At 39.4% G+C, this 23,119-nt stretch overlaps 1 protein-coding gene across 10 annotated transcripts in view; it reads left to right on the top strand.

The window, feature by feature from the left end:
• The window catches only part of LOC122805436 (dehydrogenase/reductase SDR family member 9-like), a 520,557-nt gene that overhangs the window by 182,273 nt on the left and 315,165 nt on the right, over positions 1–23,119 (top strand). Inside the window, exon 1 of one of the 10 annotated variants that reach the window (XM_044075584.1) lies at positions 10,112–10,134. The exons of the other annotated variants lie outside the window; for them this stretch is intronic. The gene's annotated coding sequence lies outside the window, so the exon portion shown is untranslated. Of the gene's footprint in view, positions 1–10,111; positions 10,135–23,119 lie in introns of those variants that run through there. 10 annotated transcript variants of the gene reach the window in all.

Below are 23,119 nucleotides of genomic sequence, written 5' to 3'. Positions count from 1 at the left end.
GTGAAATTGTCCAGACACTGCAGATAAAGCTCCCCTCAGTCTGGAATTGAATCCCAATTAATGTTAGACATAGCCCCTCGCCAACCCTCTTCCAGCAAACTCCAGCCACATGGATGTGACATTGCAAATTCAACCCCTGGGATCTCCACTGTGTCCCTGCTTGACGGAGGCACAGCACACTAGCCTTAAATGGTGCCTTCTGTGACCTACTTTACAGAGGCACAGTAGGCTACTGTACTGGGGAGGCAGATGCCAAATACACTCTGGCTAGGCTTATGTATTCCCTAGGGCAAACAGCCTAGTATTGACCTCTACACCCATATGTTTATGTTTCGGATGCACAATATTTGTTGCTGAGAAACTGTTTGCAGGTCTTTATTGCCATAGCTTTCCCTGTTTCTATGAACAACTTGTGTATCTGTGGAAGATGTTTGAATATGAGAGGGTTCCACTATATTACTTATGTCTCTGTTGTCATTTAACTGTGTGCACTGGGCAGATTGCTGTATTGTGGTAGGTTCCTGGCTTAACACATACAAATGCCAGATATGTGAGGCCAACTGCTATACTGAGACATGGCCTAAGTGTGTGAGCATGCCCAGTTCAGGCTTTCCATGGTTTGTTGCCTGACATATGTCTCATTTATCAAAGTGTGTCACTGGCATTCAGATTTTACAAGGTGCAGCATGTGCATTGATTCCATCTTGGACATGGCTTTATACATCAGGCACAGATCGCCTCTGGGCAGGCAGTATGCCACTGTGTGGAGCTGCAGTTTGTTTAATCAGGCAACACATGGCATCTGTTACAGCCCTTTGATCCTCCTGGTGAGGTACTTTTGGGTCTTTCCAGTTGCTGGAGGTGTCTGCTAAAGTACATCCCACAAGGGCCATTGCACTCAATTGTAAGCCTGATGAAGGATGACTGAAGAGGCATGATGACCTCCCCTGATCTAGATGTGAATACCTTCATGATTAGGTGGGTATATGAAATGTTTCTCTAACCACTACGGCCACATGGTTGTCAAATGCAAGATTTCTATCAACTTGTGTCCCCAGGTCTCTTATTACTTCTAAAGTACTTAATGGGTTAACACCTATGTGGTAATTGGTGGGCACTTACTGTTTTTCCAAAGGGGGTGACTATACACTTTTCTGCATTTAGCTTGATGACATGGCTCTGGCACCAATTGTCTGTTTCTATGAGGCCCTTTTGTAGGATGCTTGAGTCAGCTGGAGGGTCAGATATGGCGCCCAGTTTGTAGTCATCTGCAAACTTGTTCAGACACAGTCCTTCCATGTTGGCCTGTACCTCTGAGAAATATATACCACACATGGGAGGTCCCAGGACTGAACCTTGTGGGATGCCAGTTGTAGCTGGTTTGGAGTCTGACATGGCTGCAGCATTTCTGACCATGTCAGTTCTGTCCTTGAGCTGGTTTGTAACCCATCTACTGACATAGGAGTTTATATTTAAGCTGGTGAGCTTATCTATAATGAACAAGTGGGGTATTGTATGGAAGGCTTTTGCAAGGTCCAGATAGGCTGTGTGGACCACCTTCCCCTCATCAATGGCCTTGGTGACTGTTTCAAATGACTCAACCAGGTTTAAGGGGCAGGATCTGCCCTTAAGAAAGCCACACTGGGTAGGGTCCAGTGTCTGTAGGTCCCCAATATCTTTATTTCTGAGGTCCATGATGATCCTTTCCATAGCTTTGCAGACCAAACTAGTCAGGATTCTGGGGTGATAGTTTGCAGTATCCATTCAGCCACCACCTTTGTGGAGAGGGACCACTGTTGCTGTATACTGCTCTTTGGGTACATATCCTGTGGTAAGGCTGAGATTGAGCAGTAGTTTTATTTGGTGTTCAATTCTTCTTGGAGTTCATGTTGGACACAGCCCAGGACACCATCTGGTCCCATTGATGCTGTGTGTTTTGCTTTGGAGAAGCTGGCTGTTACCTGAGCATCTGCAATGTCAGGGGGACAGCACTCTGCTCTGATAGATATTTTGCCTTTTTGTGGGGGGGGGATTTTGCACTGAACCTGTCAGGTTGGATGTTGGCAATGTGTGTAGGTTTGGTGTATTGTTTGTCATTTTGGACTAATTCTGAGCATATCTGTGAATTCCCACCCAGGTTCCTACCATCAGTTAAGAAAGCCTTGTGATTATCCTTAGTGTCCTGTGCAATTTTTATCTTGTAGCTGGCCTTAGAGGATTTTATGTGTTGCCATAGTTTTTTGTCATACTACTGATCAGAGATGACTTCCCTTTTTGGGTTTTGCTCTATCATGTAGTAGCTTCCTCCTTCTCTTGCATGGCTTGGTAATGGCTGGGGTCCACCAGGCCAGATGCCTGTGTTTGGAGGATTGGGTCTTGGTTTTATTTGGGATTGCATAATTCATGCATTCCTGAAGGTGTTCATAGAATGCATTTATAAAGGGTTCTGAGGTCTGGGCCATATTTTCCACAGGCACAAGGGCTTTAATGGATTCCACCTCAGTTTGGAGGAGTGCAAAATTTGCCTTACACATGTTTTTCACTGTGGTTTTCTGGCCAGGGACTGGGGTCGGGATGTGAATATCCAGTGAGATTACTCTATGGTCTGATCTTACCAGTGAGAGATACACTTCTCGTCTTGTGCATAGAGTCCCCATGTTGGTGATTATCACGTCCAGTATGCTTACCCCTCTTGTGGGAGTGGTAAGTTGTTCCATAGCATTTTGGTTTATGAATTCTAGGAACCTTTGCCCTAGGGTGTTGGAGCTAGAATAATGCTCCCAGTCTATGTTTGGGTAGTTGCAGTCACCCAATATAATGTTGTTTGGAGAGACCTTCATATTTTCATGTGTTCTCATGTAGGCCAAGTGTGGTTCCTGGATTTAGGAGGGTGGTCTGTAGCAGGCTACAAACTGGGAGGCAGTTTTAGCCACTGTTACTTGCCCGTGGATAGTCCGTGCTGCTTCTTGCTGTGGCACCAACCTGGGGGTGTGGTTATCCTTGACAATTATTGATAGTCACCCTCCTTTTGTACTTTGTTCCATGTTTGGGGCTGTAAAGCATGGTATGAGGTGTAACCTGGTAGTGTTAGGGTGCTCTTGTGAGCCTTGAACCAGGTTTCTGTTACTGCACAGATATCAACATTCTCCATGCTGAGGAGAGTTTGGACTGCATGCATCTTGCAGTTTAGACTTCTGGCATTGGGTAGCATTACTTCTAGTTTCTTATCCCTTGTGATACCTATGGAGGTGGGTTTGTGTTTTGAGCCTTACCTATACAAAATACTATGGGGGTGACAACAGGCTTTGCCAGTATCCAAAAGGCCAGGGGTGATAGGTGCAAGCCATCCCTAGCGGGTGGAGCATCATGTCTTGCTCAGCATGTCATCCCAGGCTGACAGGCATTGGATCCCCTTTGACTAACAGCAATACTTAAGCCAATTGTTGTAATTGATCATCTTGTCTTCATATTGTGGCATCATGCTTGGTGAGGGTAGTATGTTAGTCAGGGTCATCAAGTTTGCTTATACTACATGGTATTACATTGCTTAACACATGGCAATCATGCCTCAGGTGGTGCTGCAGGGCCTATGTTGGATGCACATACCACACTCCCTGTACATGTTTGAAAGCAGGTTGTGTCAACTTAGGCATCCCTTTTACTATATGTGTGAGTCAGAGAGAGGTATCATTTCCAGGGTTCTTACTGAGCCAGTGTATGTGCTATGCATTGCCTCTTTGCCAAGGCCAAGGCATACTGGGCATGCCTCCTTCTGCCTACTGGGGCAGGCTCAGGTTGTTCCTCCTCCGAGTCACATTCTGCCTGTGATGGCCTTGGCAATGGTGGGGGGCTGTTTGGCCCGGGCCTATGCTGGCCCTGCTGCAGCTGTTTTTGCAGAATCATATTAAGTAGCATAGCACATACCATGACAATTTGGGTACATGTAGTTGGTGAGGACTGCAAGGCTCCACCAGATGTGTCCAGGCTCCGCAACCATGACTTGAGCAGCCCAAACACATGCTCTATTACATTACATGTTTGTGCATGTGCCTCATTATGGCATTCCTGTTCAGGTGTGTGTGCATTTCTGATGAGTGTCATCAGCCACGGCTCCAGTGCATAGCCAGTATCCCCCAGTAGGTGACCATGTGGGATGTCCCCAATGGCAAATGTCTGGTACAGCTGTGTCAGATGCCAGATATGGGAATCATGGTAGCTTCCAGGGCAGCCAGCATACACATTCAGTATTATGCCCTGGGCATCACACACAACCTGGCAGTTGATGGAGGGGAAGCCCTTGCGGTTGAAGTAGACCCTACCCTGCTCATCGGCAGGTGCTTTGATACGTATGTGCGTGCAGTCTATTGCACCCACTACCTCAGGGTATTCCGCTATTTGCTGGAAGAGACGCATATTGCTGGCCAATACCTCACGGGAATTGGGGAAATATACATGATCACCGACATGTGCTGACATGGCATCCAAGAACTGGTGCAGTACCCTGGATGCTGATGCCTGTGATATCCCCATCATATCACCAGTTGGTCTCTGGAAGGTACCTGTTGCTAGTATTCTTAGGCCAACACATACCTTGGTTTCCACTGGGATGGGTTCCCCTCTGTTGGTACTGTGTGTGAGGCATGGCCTGCACAGCTCAACAATTTGCTGTAGGAGGTCTCTGTCCACTCTATAGCGCTCCACTATCTCCAGCTCATGTAACCCCTGGTAGGTGACCCTGGGCCTGTACACTCTTCTCCATCTGGCAGCATTTGCATTGTCACCACCCTCAGCATGTTGCATATGTCACCTTATAACAGCTATGGCAGCCCCTAGCATTTTTTGTCTGAGTGAGGCTTTTTCAGTTTTCACTTGTAGTAGCTTACTCCAGTGTTGCAGTGTCTCTTGAGAGAAACATACTGCACTGTTGTTTGCAGAGTTTTAAGTGCTGGGCTGGGCTACTGTTCTGCCTGTGTAATTGCCTGCTTCTGATTGTTTTCACCTGTTACCTCTGCTAGTATTCCCTGGTAGCTTCCTACAATTTCTTCTGCTTCCTTTTTCCTTTCTGTTTCCTCAGGGGGGGGCGACGCGCAAACAAGCACAAACACGCTCACAGCAGCTAACACGCGCGCACACATGCTTAGACGGACTAAAACTTGCTTATTTGGGTTTAAACACGCGTACACCAGCGCAAATGTGCTAACAGGTCTTTAAACAAGCTTCTACATGCTTACTCCAGCTTAAACGCGCACACTCGCACTTACATGCGTGCACCCTATCTGACTCGGGCCTCTGAGCATGCACACGCACGCATGCACAGCCAGCAAGAAACTTTGGTTTTATCCACAGTGTACACCTTCCATTTCTTGGTTTTCCCATGTCTACTTCTTGACACACCACTTTCCATGATGTGTGACTTACAGCTTTCACATGCCACTCTGCTCCACTGAGCTGCATTTCTTTCATACATACCCCCCTGTGATGTCATCTATCTCTTACTCTGTTACTCCCCCTTATCCTACTCCTACACTCCAGGGATTGTGCTCATTTGCTATGTAAAAGTGCGATTCACTATCCTAACACTCATTTACATAGGATTGCCTACTAATGCTTAGTTACATGTCTTACACTGAGCTTCCCCACTTAGCAACCCCTAGTCGGTGGCCATGTTGTTTTCAGGCTGCTATTCCCTTACATTGTAAATTATTTTTATTTTTCTGTTTTTTTACAGCGCAGCCTGTTTGCGCGGCGCTGCGCTACGTTTAAACATCGGTGATCGCCGAAAAAAAAAAAATTAATTTTCCATGGGGGCACATTGCCAGTGGCCACATATTTGACCATTAGCATGCTTCCTGGAACATATGCAACCTTTATTTGCAGCTGACAAGGCTCCATTGTGCTATTTGCAGAACGGTACTCAGTTGTCAGCTGCGTACATTTCTGCAGATAACACGGCTCTTACACGGACAGGTTTGTGCTTCCTGGATCGCAAAATTACCTCACTTGCATGCCTTTCGGCTGCAAGTGAGGTAATTTGCATATCCAAGCCCTGTCCGTGTAAGAGCCATTTTAGGAGCTCTCTTACACGCCCCTACAGGCTGTTCATGGATCGCTCATCGGACATGATGGCTGCATGGAGTCTTAGACTACTCTTAGACTCCGTGCAAGCCATCGTGAATCCTGCCCTGTATCTGTGAAAGAAGCAGGTTTGACTAGCAATGCAAAAGTAGCAGCAATAATGAATAAGATAAAAGTATTTTAGCTGCTGAAAAAAGTGTCTGGAATTCATAAGCAGATCATACAGTGCACAAGGGAATTTACACATTTTAAATGATGCAACAAGTAGCAATTAACAGTTTGCAGTTTGGAGCATAAGTATTTCAGAATCACTGTATTAAGTGGAGACTGTAGAGCAGAAGAAAGGTATACAACTTACAGTTCTGCTAATTCTATATGTGATTTGGAAAAGACCAGATGGCACAATATAGTAAATGTCTGCAAAATATCTGGGTGTGAACTGCATACTGTTGTCTTTCAAAAGAGTAGTACCTATTCCTACAAGTCCATATACTTTAAAATAAACTGAACAAAGCACATTATGAAATTCACAGTTGCACCTTGCTTTCTATATTTTAATCTCACTTTTATGCTGTCAGTGGTTCTGATCTAAGGATTGCAGTTCCAGTGTTCAGGTACTCTAGGGTGTATATGCCTCCAGCAATGTGCATATGCACAGAGAAGGAATGGGTGATGTTTGGCCATTTAGGCTTTGGTAATGACAGTGGCTGGGAGAGTCATGGTACAAAATCTGTGTAATGACTGTCTCCCAATTTAGTCTTACTTGCACACACACACAAACACACACACACACACACACACACACACACACACACACACACACACACACACACACACACACACACACACTCACACTCTCTCATGTCACACTCAGTAGGATTGCCATTTCAGCTATGACACATCATTGGGAAGTAAAAGGAAACACAATGGAGGAAGAACATGCAGGTTCTACACAAAAAGCATCCCAACCAAGAATCAAACTGATGAACCAAACTAACAGCACTTTTAATAATTTTGCAGAAAAGACTGGTAAGGTATAAATGAACGATATCAATTACATTTTTCTTGCTAATATGTACAAGTGAATCGATAAAGCTCTCATTACTAATACTGCTTATGTATCTCTGTGACTGGCATAAATACGACTCCTTCTAACCTGATTAAAGAAAAATTAAACTTTAGTGTTGCAGTTGACTGACAAAGAGAAGGAAGCTAGCACAATGTCATGTGATATGACATGCAGATGAAAACACAATTAAAATTAGCAAATTTGTCTTGGCTAGATTATTATTTTTCTTGTCCATTAAACAGGTAAACGGAAAATGTACTGTAATTCATTCACAGACAAAGAAAACTATTGTTTTACTTCTGCTGGCTGTGTGAAAAGTGATCTGTACTGTTAACAACAGCTGCGTGTGTGAAACAGGAAACAAAAACCTGGCAGAGAATTGCTGAATTCTTGAAAACAGTGTTTATTTTACAGCATTCCCACTAAGCAAATAAGCTGGAAACTTTGTTCTGTTTGTAGTAACTATTGTTCTGTATATTATCAGACTGCTACTCACCCCTGCATGATGTCTGGATATAGAAACTCAAACTCCAGGGGCAGCTTTATCTACCTACTAACAGGGTATTAATTATGTTGCTGCTTTACTGCACATAATACAAAACAGTATATCATAATGTGGTTATATCTTTAAAAAACAGAGAAAAATAAATATATCCAAAAATGTATTCTCTCATTGCTCCGTTGCCTGTATAGGATTTATAGATAGGCAAGAAATTAGAACAAAGTATTGACTGAATTCAAAGTGATAGAATCAAGAGCCAGGTCAGAAGAAAATGCAAAATTAAATGTCTTCCAATAACATATTTCCTTTATTCTCATTTCATGAAACTGTTCCTTCAAGCTGCAGAAAGGACCATACAATCAGCACCTGAAAAATAATTGTTTTATGCAATCACAACACCCATAGAATAAAAGCACATAATTTTGCATGGGGTATATCAGAGGCTTTGCTTCCCCTGGACTTTATTATTTTCACTCCTTAATTGCCGTATCTCAGAGAAGGAAAAGGCTGCTATAAAATATAAAAAAAAAAATACAAAATGAATGCAATCACTATGTAAATAATAAAAAAAAAATATTTGCTTTTTCTCATAGATACAGCATTTTCAAGGAAAGACTAAGAAATGAAAATGTTATGCTATATAAATTATATAACAGGTAATACAGTAAAGCAAAACCACTACAGTGGGCATCCATGCTCTAGTAATCATAATCTGAGTGAAGGAGTACAAGGGAATCCAAAGAAACCTGACTTTCCAGGAGAAGTAGGCATATAGAAAAAAAAGAGAAATATATATAAAGCTAAGATGTTCAAAACAACAAACGCTGTAACTCTTCAGACATACACAATGTGAACACTTAGCAGTTTCTTATTTATTCAGTTATGTACAATCCAGAAAGTATCATCCAAATTTAACTTTTTTAAAGAAGGTTCATTCTAAAACAACTGTATGAAGTAAAACACAATTTATCAGATACTCTGTGGTTTAAAATGGAAACAAAATGTCAGCAACTTCTGATGCAATCACCGATGGATGAGTAAGTGAGAAAATAAAAGAAAAACAAGTGCAACCAAGGATACGGTAAGCATGAATTATCTACAGTATGGAATAAAACAGACCAGAAAGGTTATACCTGAAAAGTCATAGCAGGTATCTCAATGAGAAGCAGTGGTTATCAGTCACATGAAAAAGGAGAACACATTGATCACCTTTAGATTCTATTAGGTTGTTTAGTGTTCGCCATAAACTACGTAAAAAATACCTAAGCCTGAAAACATCTTTGTATGACAATCTTTTCCTGAAACGCAAAGCTCACTACACTGGTAGTATTGAAATCAATTAAGGTAGCAACAGCTTCTAGTACATGAAGAACGCTGGTCTGGAAATTATACTACATAAGGGGTGAGAGTGAAGCCATAGTTCAGTAAATTTATTTCACTTCTCTTTGAAACAGTAACATTTTGACTTGACTAGACAAAGCACATGCTTGAGGGAAGTCTGATTGCCTTAAAAAAGAGACTGCTTGTTAATGGAAGTAGCCTTTATAGAGCCAGCTTACAGCTGCATAATTTTTCACAAGGTAAATTCTACCATGGCGATTCTGACATACTTTATGGCTAACTAAGTCCTATCTGGACATCTGTAATACATCTGCTTATTTGCATTTTTTTTCTAACACTGAAATGATGTTAAATTAAATAAATAAGTACATGCATATATATCTAAATTAATTAATTAATTAAGCACATAATGTAGTATTTCTTAAGCAGTTATACAGACAAGCTAACTGACCCTGTATGTTTATTTATTACTTGTTACTTAGCAATATAGGCTAACAGACCCATTTCAGGCATGGTTTCAGCTAAAAGTAGCTATATACATGAGGAAATATTCACAAATCATTTATACATTCAGACTTTAAGTAGAAGGATGGTGAGATATGTTGCACTGAATGTAGAAAACAATATTAAATGAGAGGAAGTCAAAATTAATACAAATAAGCCACGACAGTATAATACAAACCAAAGAGGTGTAGGAGTGGCAAACAAATGAAAGGAAGTAGAATATCTGGATGATATGAAGGAAGGATGATAAATGATAAGGTAAATACATAAAACTGAAAATAGGATCAGGTTAGTAAGAAGACAGAAAAGTATATATAAATGAAAAATAAATATTATTAAGAATTTCACATACATTTCCCAGATTTAAAACTTACTGCAATGTTATATAGATGAAACAAAGTGACAGAAACTGCAGCTCGTTGAATCACCTTAAGAAAGATGGCTATTGTTTAATGATGCTAACTCTGTCATCACGCAACCATGGACGAAAGAGAAAATCACATACAAAAAGCATCAATGCCAGTATGACCACAAAAATCTCTACTAGCAGTGGACTTTCTGTGGATAACTATGATAAGGATAAGGAAGTGAACTTGACAAGTCTGAAGCTGATGCACTTCTCTCAACAAGGAACAGGACTTTGGTAAGGTCAACCAGTTGTTATGCAGTGGGTTCTACTTGACATCCGTGGTGTTCTGGGTTCATGTCTGATCTCCAGTAAAAGACTATGTGTCTGTATGTCCTCTCCTTGTGTGTGTTTATCTTTTTGTTTTTTGTTAAGCAGTTCAGTTTCCTCCAACTTCCTAAAATGTGCTATTGAAATCAACTCATGTCTCAGTTTACCTTCATACCGTCGATCACACATGATCGACTGGCCACTTAAGCGAACCGTTTCCACGAAACTGAAACTGCAAAATGTTCCAAATATTGAAATAATGTGGAATTTGACATTTCCAGCTGCACCACACCTCCACACCAGTGCTACCATGGGTCAAAAAGGGGGCTAGGTTTTGCCGTTTGGTTATGTGGAATTAGATTTTGGAGAAGTTTGCACTTTGGTATTCATGGAAGCAGTTTCGCCCATAGTAGGATCGACGATATGAAAGTAAACCCATGCCTCTCTTTATATATGTGTATATATATATATATATATATATATATATATATATATATATATATATACATACATACATACATATATGGCTTATCATCAAAATGTCATAAACAAGTTACATTACCTTGGAAGGTTGAAAGGCACTCTTCCAAGGTGTCATAACATCAATTTTTAAATGTTTGAATCCACAAAAATGAATCGTAGTATGCATTTGCTCTTGTGGATTCATTATTTTGAATTTAGATCACTCTATAGTGAGGATCAGGAAATAAACCCTTTCCTTCACTGTAGTGCAATCTCGGAGTTTGTATATAAAACTAGCAGGGGGTATGGGGGGTACAGCCTGCACATGGGAGATGCTGGGAGGCTTGCTCCCATGCAAAATGTTCATAGAACATAACCGGAAGTGTAGGTAGTTTCAGTAAAGTTGATATTCCTGAGCTAATGACTTTCCTTAATTCCTATTTTTGGTTATGTGACCATGAATTTTGAGATTTTGATAGTAAACCATATATTATATATATATATATATATATATATATATATATATATATATATATATATATTATATTATATATAATATATATATATATATATATATATATATATATATATGTGTGTATGTGTGCATATCTTAAAGGCAATAAAAACACTAGTCTTAGAAATGTAGTTTATTGTAGAAAAGAATAACGCTACTGTTTTTTTTTCTTTGTTTCTGAAAATGAAAGTCTTATGGTTGACCATAAATTCACAGTAAATGCTTTTTATAGGGTGGGAAATACAGATGGGATACAGTATCTCTCATTAGGTAACCCACCCTCACCCCCAACACACACATACACACTTCTGTCTGTCTCATTTTGAGCATCTTAGATTTTCTGCCCTCTGGAGTCATCCTATAAAATGAGCAAACTCCAACTTTCTGTTGGGTCTTCTTCCAGAGCCACTGCTGCAGACATTGAATCCCTCCTCCAGAAGGGTAAACAACACCCTGCAGGGGCTAACCTTAACTTTCTTCTGTACAACATCAACTGTTTCCTTAAGCAAACCTTCTGTATCTAATACAGCAAAGTTCATGTATGCTCTTAAAGCAAAATTCACATTTAAAATGAAAGCAGCAATTATTTGTGTCAGATGCTCACCAGGTAGCCTTCTCACTTTTGACGCTGAAAGAACAAAAGGCAATGGGTTCCATTCCCATTCCTGGTGATTGGACTTTTAGTACTGCAGTAAAACATTAGAAGTGCACTGCACTTCTGAGTGTGCTGTCCTTTGGATGAGACATTAAATCGAGGTCCCATTTACATAAGTTGGTGGTATCTCAACTTGATTTTAACGATCCTATGACAGCTATCAAAAAAAAGATCAGGAAGTTCCCAAATGCCCTGGACAAATAACACCTAGTAGTTTAAAAATCACCCTGGGTCTACCCTGGAAAGTGGCCACCTGCCTAGGGTGATATTTAAACTCTTGAAGAAGACCCAGGAGAAGGCTGGAGCTGGGCAACAAATGGATAATTAAAAAACTAAATCTGGAGTATGCAACAAAATCTTTCTTTTCTTAAAGAAACAATTCTTATTTATAAAAATTAGTGTGTTTATACTCGTTTATACTTGGGGACACAAAATACAAGTAGTGTTTACAGGATTCAAATTCATTTGAAAACTTCATTTGGTGAGATCAGACACACTATTCTATATTTTATATTTTAACTCCATTAGTTTTGGGGGTTAATGCTACTGGGCTGTTTCACTCATTTGACTGATCTGTTTTCCTTATCTTAAGCCATTCTGGCTTTCTTTAAACACATCTCCTGAAATGGTTTGAATATGGTGTTCAATGAGATCATTCAGTGTGCATGAAAGTGATGGTTCAATGCTGGGGAGATGCAAGTGTAGTGTACTGTGATGGACATAATCAAGTACAAACACAACCGAATGAAAATGTTGTAAATACTATAGTATATCACATGCAGAGTGTGCAAACAGAACTGCTGTTGTAAACAGGAAGTGTTTTTTAAGAACAAAGAAACATTTCTGTTCTGTTAGCGAGAGAAGTGTTGGCACTATTTTAAATGAGAATGTTATTTTATGTGCATAAAGAAACTTAGCAGATGTATAAAATTACTGACTCTGGCTGGTTGTAAAGTTTAAAGTTAACCTTTTCTCAGGGAATGCTTGTACATTGTATTAAATCTGGTTTGTTTTGCCAGACAGATCTGGAAGCACTTCCTATTTCCTTAGCAGAAACTAATTGAAATGCAGGCAAAAAGGCCAGTTTTCTTTCTTCAGCTGAGTTGCTAGTCTACTGCTAAACTAACTGCGTAATTTTGTATTTCATTTAGAACATTATATTGTTTGTCTGTTCTGAGATTATCTGACTGGTCTATCTAACTCTGCAGTTTACCTCATTTAAATTTACTGATATTTCAAATGGACATTGCTGTGACACCCGTGCACTTGCCCAGTAATCAAGGAAGCTCAAGCCTCATCACTAAAACCGGTAAGGGACGTGCACATTGGGAGGATAACAAGTGCACACAGTAAAGTACAATTTCCCTTAAGAGCACACACAGATCACAGCCAGTCTGGGGCTGGTTTCTCCCTTTCTCACCAGATCCCCAATAAGACTTCCCACTGGCACAACTATAGGGTTCAGATCTCAGTCAAGTGGTCAAGCCAAAACTTCCAGCACTCTCTGTGTCCAACCAGTGCTTGTGTCCCTGCCCAAGTAGGTGACACACACTTTGAGATTTGATTTGTATACAAACACACAGACACTTGTGGGGAAGACTGGCACAGGTTCTCCAGTTATGCTCCCTTCTGCCCAGACTATAAGGTAGTACTGACTGCCACCAACCAATACTATCACCTACTATAAAGGCCCTTACCAAAGGGTGCCCAATTCTACTGTGCAATGTTATTATTATCCAACTGGTAAGTGTGACTAAGACTTGAAGGCTATTTAGTAGTGGCTTGTACAGTATCACCAAATACCTGCAAGTAGTCTAAGATCTTAAATTATCTCTACACAAAACAGCCACAGTTAAAATGTTTAAATATATTTAATAATAAATAATAAAAGCACAAGACAATATTCGGTAATTCAACACAGTGACAATAGAGTGTTCAGAAATCACGGGAAATACTTTACAACATTTTAGGACAGTCTCACATAAATATAGAAAACATCTACACTAATTTGGCTATATTCCTATCTATCTCTAAGAGAAATACTAAGATCTAAGTCTTACTTACAGAGCAAAGCAAAGTGCTGGTGAGTTGTTGTCAAATTCAGAACAAAATGCAAAATGCCCTCTCTTTTTCTCTGAGATAGTCCTTAAATTGATAATACACGTTACTGCTGAATCATATCATATTACATCATTCTTGTCACTTCTGCTTACGTTCCCAGGCTAACACAACTTAAAATTTAACATTTCTTTGTGATCTGCAGCTGCCAAGAAGTCACAGAGCAATAAAATACACTTTAAATGTTAAACCTAGTAATTATCTCTGTCTTAAGACAATAAAAAGAAACTCCTAGCCTAGGCATCATCTCTCTTAGCTTGAGATAACACACAGTTGTAAAATTCTTTACTTAGCTTATTTTCTTAGAGTTTGCAAGTTAACTCTGTATTTCCCAATTTCTACTATGAAACATACATTACATAGGCATAGAGTTTATACACATTTATGCTTTCTTCCAGCAGGGTGCACTGTGGTTACAATCTTGAAGCTCAGCACATAACACAGTTTTCTTGCACGTGTAACACAAGCATGTGGATCATATTACTCTTTACAATGACATGGAATTATTTACAAAATTCTATCTACCTGAGCTGGCAGCCTCTCAGTTTATCACATTTCTAACCCCCCCCCCCCGAGAACTCAAGCTAGTTTTTCAAGTGACCCTTGAGAAACATTGCTTGAGAGGATTGAGCTTATCTGGGAATACCTTACCCCATTCCCTGTCTTGAGAGCCCATCTGCGTTGGCATTGCTGATCCCACTGTGGTGCTGCACTGACATATATGCTTGCAACCCTAGGCTCCACCTTATTGACTTGGCATTTTGCTGGCTGGCTCGATTAGGGGATTGTGATCTGTAACTCCAGTGAATTTCCTTCCATACAGATAAGGCTGAAGTTTCTGCAGTGCCCACACTATGGCTAGACATTCCTTTGCTACAGCTGCATAGCATTCCTCCCTGGGTTGGAGCCTACAACACTGGGTGCCCTTCTCCCTCGGAAGAAATCTGGCAAGTACAGCCCCCACCCCATGGTTCAAAGCATCCACCTACACAACAAATTATTTGCTGTAATCTGGACTGGCTAACACAGGAGTCCTCCCAAAGCTCCTTTAAGCTTCTGGAATGCCTGTTCACATGCTGTGGTCCACACTACCTTATCTGGCCTGTTTTTCCTTGTCAGGTCTGTGAGGGGAGCAGCTATGGTACTTTAACTGGGGACAAACTTTCTGTAGTACCCTGGTGTCCCTAAAACACTCTCACCTGCTTTTTGCTAACAGGTGCAGGACATGCCTGAATGTCTTCCACTCTGGAAGGTTCTGGCCTGATCTTACCACTCCCCAGTCTATGTCCCAGGTAGGAGACCTGTGCAATACCCACCTGACATTTTCTAGGCTTAATGGTCAACATTGCCCTCTGTAGTTTGACTAGCACCTCCTTGACATGCTGATGGTGGTCTTGTCAAGAATAGCTGTAGATAGCAATATCATCTAGGTAAGCAAAGGCAAAATCTCCTGCTCCTGCTAGGATATGATCTACCAGCCTCTCGAAAGTTGCTGGAGCATTTTTCATCCTAAAGGGCATCTTTGTGAACTCATACAAGCCAAAGGGAGTCACAAAGTCTGACCTCTCTCCAGTACTGGGAGTCAAGAGTACCTGCCAGTAACCTTGGCAAGATCAGTGGTGATAAGATACTTAGCTCCACCCAGTTGGTCTAGGGCTTCATCTGTCCTAGCCATGGGGTAAGCACCTGCTCTGTGTGACTATTTAATTTCCTGTAGTCCACACAGAACCTGGTGCTGCCATCCTTTTTGGCACAAGCACCACTGGGGAGGCCCAGGGACTGTTGGACTGCTGAATTCTTATGACAGAAGTTGGTTAAGATCTCTGTCTAGGCACTGTTCAATCCTTGTTTAATACACTACTGAAATCTTATTGGCAGTTTTTTTCTCCTTGACATTCATTTGCTCATTAGATTTTTTTATTAGCTTGATAGAAAGACTAGAATTCTGGTCAAGATAGGTACTTTCATACATCCTAACTTCGTTTCCTCAAATTACACTCACTGCATGATCCCTTCTTTTCAATTCTACCAGTCTCTTCTACTCATTGGTTTGCAAACGTTTCAGGCTGTATTTTATATTGTATAAGGCCATTTTTTTACTGATGTTATTATTAGGCGCTATTGTGTTATAGCTTATGATGACATATTTATTTAATATGGTGTAAGCTATTCTCTCTGTAGCCTTAACCAAATATTTGTACATCTAGACGCTTTTAACATCATACTCTAATCTTTATTAGTTTTATAACCTCTAACAAGTGTGTCTGGTGGGTGCTCCTCTCTCTTTTTTTCATCTTAAGCAGATGTATATCTGCAGGCATACTTACTTCCTACTTTCCTTCCCCATACTGATAATAAAGTTTATCAGAAAGACTGTCTTACTCCTATCATTTCCACAAATCTTTAAAGCAAAGAAATATATCTCTGTCTCCCTATTGTCAATGCATTTTTTAATTTGAGTGCAACAGCAACAGAATGAACTACCTTTCTCTACACATTTTGTACATTTTTATGCGCAATGGGACACAACTTCTCATTTCCATGAAGGTATAATACTTCAACTTACTTGTACAAGTTTTTTGGCATATGAACTACTCCATTATCAGCATTCACATGCTGCAAAATCAAGCAGCCATCACAGCTCTCTTCCATAAATTACTACTTTGCACTTAACTATTTTTGCTGAGCACAGTAACAGAATACAAAATCAAATATTCTAATGGATTTTGTTTTTGCAATCTATAAGCATGACACTATAGGGAACTTTCACAAGTACAAGTGGGATCCACGCAATAGTGCAAAATTTAACTGTGTGGCACTCTTCCCACATTTAAAATAGAGTATGTCTACAGGTGCTACATTTTGTTTATTACAAGCGCTTGACACAGGTTGTACTGTAGGCTTGAACTACTCTGGTGTATGCATAGTTTCATGGCATAATAATTTTCTTCTAACAAAACAAACATTTAGCTTCCTCAAGGTCACTTTGACATGCACTGTTATTTAAGCAGTAGATGTAGATATCCCATTTTTTTTAATGGCTAATATTTCTACCATTTTATTTTTAGGACATTAACCCTTAGCATATAGTCGTAATTTAATGCTATACTTTTATTTAAATAATTATGATCTTATCATTTTGTTATTAGAAAAAAATCCAGCAATGACACTTTTGAGTTTGGTCTCTGGGCTAACACCAGGACTGCCAAGTAATTCTTTTTAACCTTTTAATAGTCCTGATATTCAGGCCCTTCTATGTCAGTGAAGGCTATCAGTGGTTGTCTAGACAGCTAGACTGAAAGGATCCTAGTAAAATCAGCTGAGTCCCATCCCTTCAGATGGGTAAACCACTCAAACGCCACACCATTTGTCTCTAGGGTCTCTTCCCTGGTTTGTTGTTTTGTAATTGTATGCAAACAGCTGAAACATAAATGCTCACTTTACTTCTGTTTCAGCAATTATGCACTGCTTCTTTCTTCAGTGGACAAGCACATCATGAAATTGCCGTTCAGTTAAAGTTAAAATAGAGGAAAATTTGTTTTTAACAGCATCTACATCACATTTAGTGCTCTTAATGGAAGGTAGAAGTGTGCAGTGCATATATCGGGTGAATATCAAAAGTTCAAATGCTGATAAGTTCGAACACCAAAACCTTGAACTTGAAAGTCCGAAGACTGAAAATATCAAAGCCGCGGAACATCAAATTCTTTCCCAGGGAAAGAATCCGGTGGGCCGTTTCCATGGCTTAGCTATTTCCTCCACTGTGGTGTGATCTCGGAGTTGGTATATTTAAGTAGGGGGGTGTGGGGGGGAAAGCTCCCCACATTAGATATAGTTTGTAGTGTTCGTGTGTTTCGCGTTTTGTACTCGAACAGCGATTTTTTTCCCCAGGGAAAAAAATCATTGTTCTCAGTCCAGAGTTTTCAGCTTTCATGGTTTTGGGATTGATGTTATCACATTCGAAGTCTGACACTTCGATGATGTGATATAGACCCCATATATCAAGCTGACATGAATGAGTGTGAGAAGAAAAACAAACCGAGCATGTCATGTTGAAGAGCTTTTTCCTTGCATCGTGAACTCCACTACTACCAGCCAAAAAGCAACAATAAGCAGAGTCTGCAATAGCTTCAGGAAATGACATTAGAAACCTTGCTTGGACAGGAGCAGGAGCACAGAAATGCAGACGTAATGCTGCATAGTAACACTATCATCTTTATGTGGCAGTTTATTCAAAAGATGCCATGATTATGAAAATGATTTTAATGTAAGAAAGAGCCTTTAGCTCTTTAATTAAAATAGATTGTAAAATATCATTAGAAATGTATTTTAAATGTAGTTTTAGAAACTACAGATACATTACATTATGCTATTCCTCACCTTTTACTCCTTCATGTTGTCATATAAGCTGCTGTGTAAGATGATCAGTGTGTCTGTTGTGGAGCTGCATTGTTTATGTTCTCTGAAGTCAAATTTAAAAGTGACCCACCACACCCAAGGAGAGGAGTTTGCATATTTATTTTTTTATTGGTTGAACTGTCATTGATACAGTGATTTGGTCAGTGATGTCATCCCCTCTGCTGCAGTAACTGTTCTACAGTTCTCATTCTAGAAATGGACCATATAAATACAAAACTGCAATTGACAGACAAGAACAAAAATCCCAGCAGACTCCACAGGACTGTCTCTCACAGTGAATAAAAGCTTTGAGTCTGCTCTCGGGGTGGGAACATTGTACTTAAATAAGTGGCCTTCTTGCAGGCAGCAAAATCTACATTCTCTGGAATTTAGCATGGAAAAGTATACCAAAACCATGCACGCTGTAGCCCATCAATGTGGAGTACTAAAGGCGCCAGTGATATCAGTGTTAGAGAAACAAGATAGCAAATCATAAAGATGCAAGTTCTTTCCAAAACAAAAGTTTTAGGACTGAACAAAATATTTACAGCAATTACTTACAATACAGTCCCATATAACTGGGATATAGTGTCTTTCTCATTCATTGAGCCTATCAGTAGATCTCACTTTTGGATTCCTATAAAAGGAACAATCTTCAGCTTCCTTCTCATGTCTTCTTTCAGGTTTTCATTCACTGCTGTCTTCTAGAGCTGCTCCTCTGGGCATCAAGTCCTTCTCTAACAAGGTGAAACAACACTCTGTATGGACTTATCTCAGCACTCTTTTAATGCAGTATTAATTGTTTCATTAAACAGACATGTTCTAACTAATACAGCAACATTTTGCTTTAATCTTCGACCAACATTCTCAGTTTAAAAGACAGCAAGACTGCTGTAGCTAATACAACAAATGTTACCTTATGTTCATAAATACTTCTTATTTACATTAGCAGGTCAATGTGTACATTCTATATATAAAATCTAGCACTTGTGTCTAATGACATTCATGTGGATATACTATTTGTGAAGCTCCAGCATGCTGTGGTACTCTGTGTTTATGCATTTATGTATTTATTTATTTATTTATGATGTTTTTTAAATTCACAACAGAAGAATCTTTCAAGTTGGGACAAGACCTCAGTTTGATTATTGGTACTGGCTAGGAATGTACAATATACTGACTTTTTATCAATGTTCTAGATAGTTTGTTAGTTATATATTCATACATTGTATTAATATACCTCTCAATCTCTTAGTTCAAGAAATCTGGACAAAGCCTAAAATCATGGTGATATAAAGGCCAAAAATAGGGACAAATTTAGAAGGTTGCTAGAATAACAGGACTTGTGTTAGCATGCATTTTCTGAAGGATATGAAGTCTGAAACAAAAATGTATAGCATTATTTAATGGCTTCAATCATCAGTGATTTGCCAGAAAATCACAAAGTTTATTAGGGACAGTCCAAAAATATGAAGGAGAAATCTGGACATGCTGCAAAAATCTGGACAGTTGAGAGGTAACTGTATTATATAACCCTAAATCCATGTACAGCATCTACACATATGTTAAAAATCATATTCCATGTAGTTAACATATGCAGCAATCAGGAATATTGCCAGACTGGTATCTGGAATTGTGTGTATGTCATAAAACAACTTTCAACATTCATAAGGTTGAGACCATATAGTCAACATTTTGAAACATACGAAAAGTAGAGCAAGAAGACTGTTTTTACAGAGATCAAGGTACAGTAGAGATTCGGGTATTTGCCCCTTTCCTCGCTTGGAGTTGGTGGGTATATATATATATATATATATATAAATTAGCAGGGGGTGTGGGGGAGCTTGTCACCCTGAAAAAATGTTTTGATGTTTGTATTATTTTCAACGTTTCAGAATGTCAACCTTATGTCCTTGACATTATAAAAGATGATGGTTTGAAGCATCAGTCTAATAACAGATACATGGATTTTTTTTTAATTAGATCATTAAATCTATTAACTGGAGAATACATTTTTAGATTCAGGTAGTATGCATAATTTAGGTAACTCTTACAGTATTTCATTTTTTTAAGAACTCCTTACTAACTCATTATATACCCTGCATAGTTTCATGGATTATATGTATATGTTAAGAAGTCTACATTGCACATATTTTCAGATAGTAGAACTCTTGTAGTACTTAACAATGGAATTCCATCAGAAGCTTATGCTGTATTTTGCCTTTGCTGATGTGAGCCTCATACCACTCTAACCATAATATACCATTAATCCAGATGTTAAAAAGTCATTAATATGATAGGTACAGTATTAAACTCTTTGAAAATAGATATGTGCCTGAACTTTAAAAGAATGCATGATATTACTTTGTGTTTTACATATTCAGATATTTACTTGAAAATAGCATGTGGTATTGTTCAGAAGGATGAAAGTTACCTAGAACATTGTGCAGTGTCATCTGGTAATTTTGAAGAGAGAGAACTGTAAATGGCATTAAATGAATTTAAAGAATGCACTACAGTGGGTTCCTCATCTCATTCCCAACTCATCTATTGCTGAGGTGGTGCCAACCTTGGGTGACAATACTAGGCTTGGAGTAATGAGAGAAGATACTGAGAGACTGTTAGCAGGAAGGTGGTGCACAACAGGGAAACCAAATAAAAAAAAAAGCTGCACTGCATCATTTCTTACTTTACAATAGTCTATAAATGTTAATTAATTTGGTATCATACCGCATATATGACTTCAATAAAAAAAATGCTGAACTGCTTAAGGGTTACCTGTGTAGACAATTCTGTGGGATTTTCAATAGTAGATTGTTCTGGGTTAAATTCAACTTCATCTCAAATTTTGCAATTTCTGTTAACATTTGACAGTCACAGACATCCACTGCATAATGATAATGGATGGTGATTTGTTTTAGCAAGGAGGGTTTTAGCAAATACATTTTCCGGAGTAGAGCACTAACCGCCATGGACCTTTACCACACTCACACTGGGAGCTATGTCTGGTAAACTGACTTACTCAGAGTCGCACAGTTAGGCAACGGGAATCAAACCTTGCACCTCAGGATGAAGGAAAATAGCTCATTAACAATTCTTTAATCCTGTAAGCCACAAGACCTTTTCAAATTGTTTAACTTTCTTTAAACTTTTTTATTGCATAATTCTGTATATTTTTTAACTTGTTAAGTAGTAGTTAGCGGAGCTTTTCTCCTCGGGCCTCCACTGAAAATGGACATGTATCCAGTTGGACTAGCCCGGTTAACAAATGTAAAATAAATAAATAAAATAAAATAAACTTTCAGGTTTAAGGTGGAAGTATCCCATCAAGAAAAACAGTCAAGCAGTACCTAGAATTAAGTGGTTCAGAAAGACAAACTATGTAGTTGTGTGCTGTTCATTATGTTAGATCAACATGGTTGCCTATATGCAATGACTAATAATCCATCTGCCACTGTAAGGAAGATTAGAGATACTTACCATCCAATACAACTTTTTGTGCTCAGGGCGATTATTTAGGCAGCCTAGACTATTGGCCATTTAAAGAGCAATTGGACATATTATAAGAATGTCACTGCTATAATAAGCTCCTTCAAGGCATACCACACATATTTCCATTCACCTGATTCAAGTCCTTTTAGGGATCAGTGTTGACATAATGCTGATGAAATATATTAACTATATAAATCAAGTTTACAAGTGAAAAGCTGCATGTCATGCAGTTGTCTGGCAAACTTACCCGACCCATTATTTGCAAAGCAGACTTTCATTTATGCATGCTGATTAATCAAATGTATTTATTTTTTCTGCTGTCCATTATGATGTTGCACTACCAAGTAAGGACATATAAAAGGAAGAGTACATAGTGGAAGCAGACGAGGGCTTTTTAAAAGTATAACATTAACAGTGAGTTTATTGACATGATGCTGAACAAGAGCCATACAGTTGGTCCACATAGCAGACGGGCACTACTCCCAGAAAGTCAGAGAAAAGCCACCTTTCAGTTCAGAGAGAGCTGATCAGTAGGGCTGCAGAATATCAGGCGGATGTCTGACATGCAATGCATATACAGATAAGGTATACAGCATGAAGTACAGTATTAACACTTTCAGAAACTGATTACTTTACAACATGGTTTATAATGCAGACTATTTTATGATGTTGCAAATTAGGTGCAGTAGCTATGCCACTTTGATAGCTTGTAATCCCGTCACTTGCCCATACCCACACATATAAACAGTTGCTGATATTCTATTAAAATAGTACCTTAAACACTTATGACACACACACACACACACACACACACACACACACACACACACACACACACACACACACACACACACACACACACACACACACACACACACACACACACACACACACACACACAGACACACACAATAGCATACAAATCAGATTTTTTTAATCTCTTCTTCACTGTATAAGGTAGTTGCTGATTTTGCATCAGACAAGATGCTGAGGTGCTACCTTGTGCATCAGTGGCACCAAGATTGCCTCAGGCCAGTGGTCAGTGTGTGTCCATATGTGCTACCTTGTGCATCAGTGGCATCAAGAGCACCTCAGGCCAGTGGTTAGTGTGTGTCCATAACCTCGCAGAACTATGACAGCAGTCAAACATGATGAAGCAGAAATGAGACAAAATCACCAATGCTGGAGTGGTTAATGAGCACAATATATTAGAGCAAATTACTAAACTGTTGCATATTCCTGCATATTATAGTTATCAGCAAAAGTCCACACTTTGTATGATCTTACTCTGCATAGAATAGTAAGCATATTCC

The sequence above is a fragment of the Protopterus annectens genome, chromosome 6.part1 (genome assembly GCF_019279795.1).
Source record: "Protopterus annectens isolate FY-2018-M chromosome 6.part1, PAN1.0, whole genome shotgun sequence".
NCBI classification, from domain to species: Eukaryota; Metazoa; Chordata; order Ceratodontiformes; family Protopteridae; genus Protopterus; species Protopterus annectens.
Note: the sequence above shows the minus strand (reverse complement) of the source record. Positions and strands in the feature narration are given on the sequence as shown.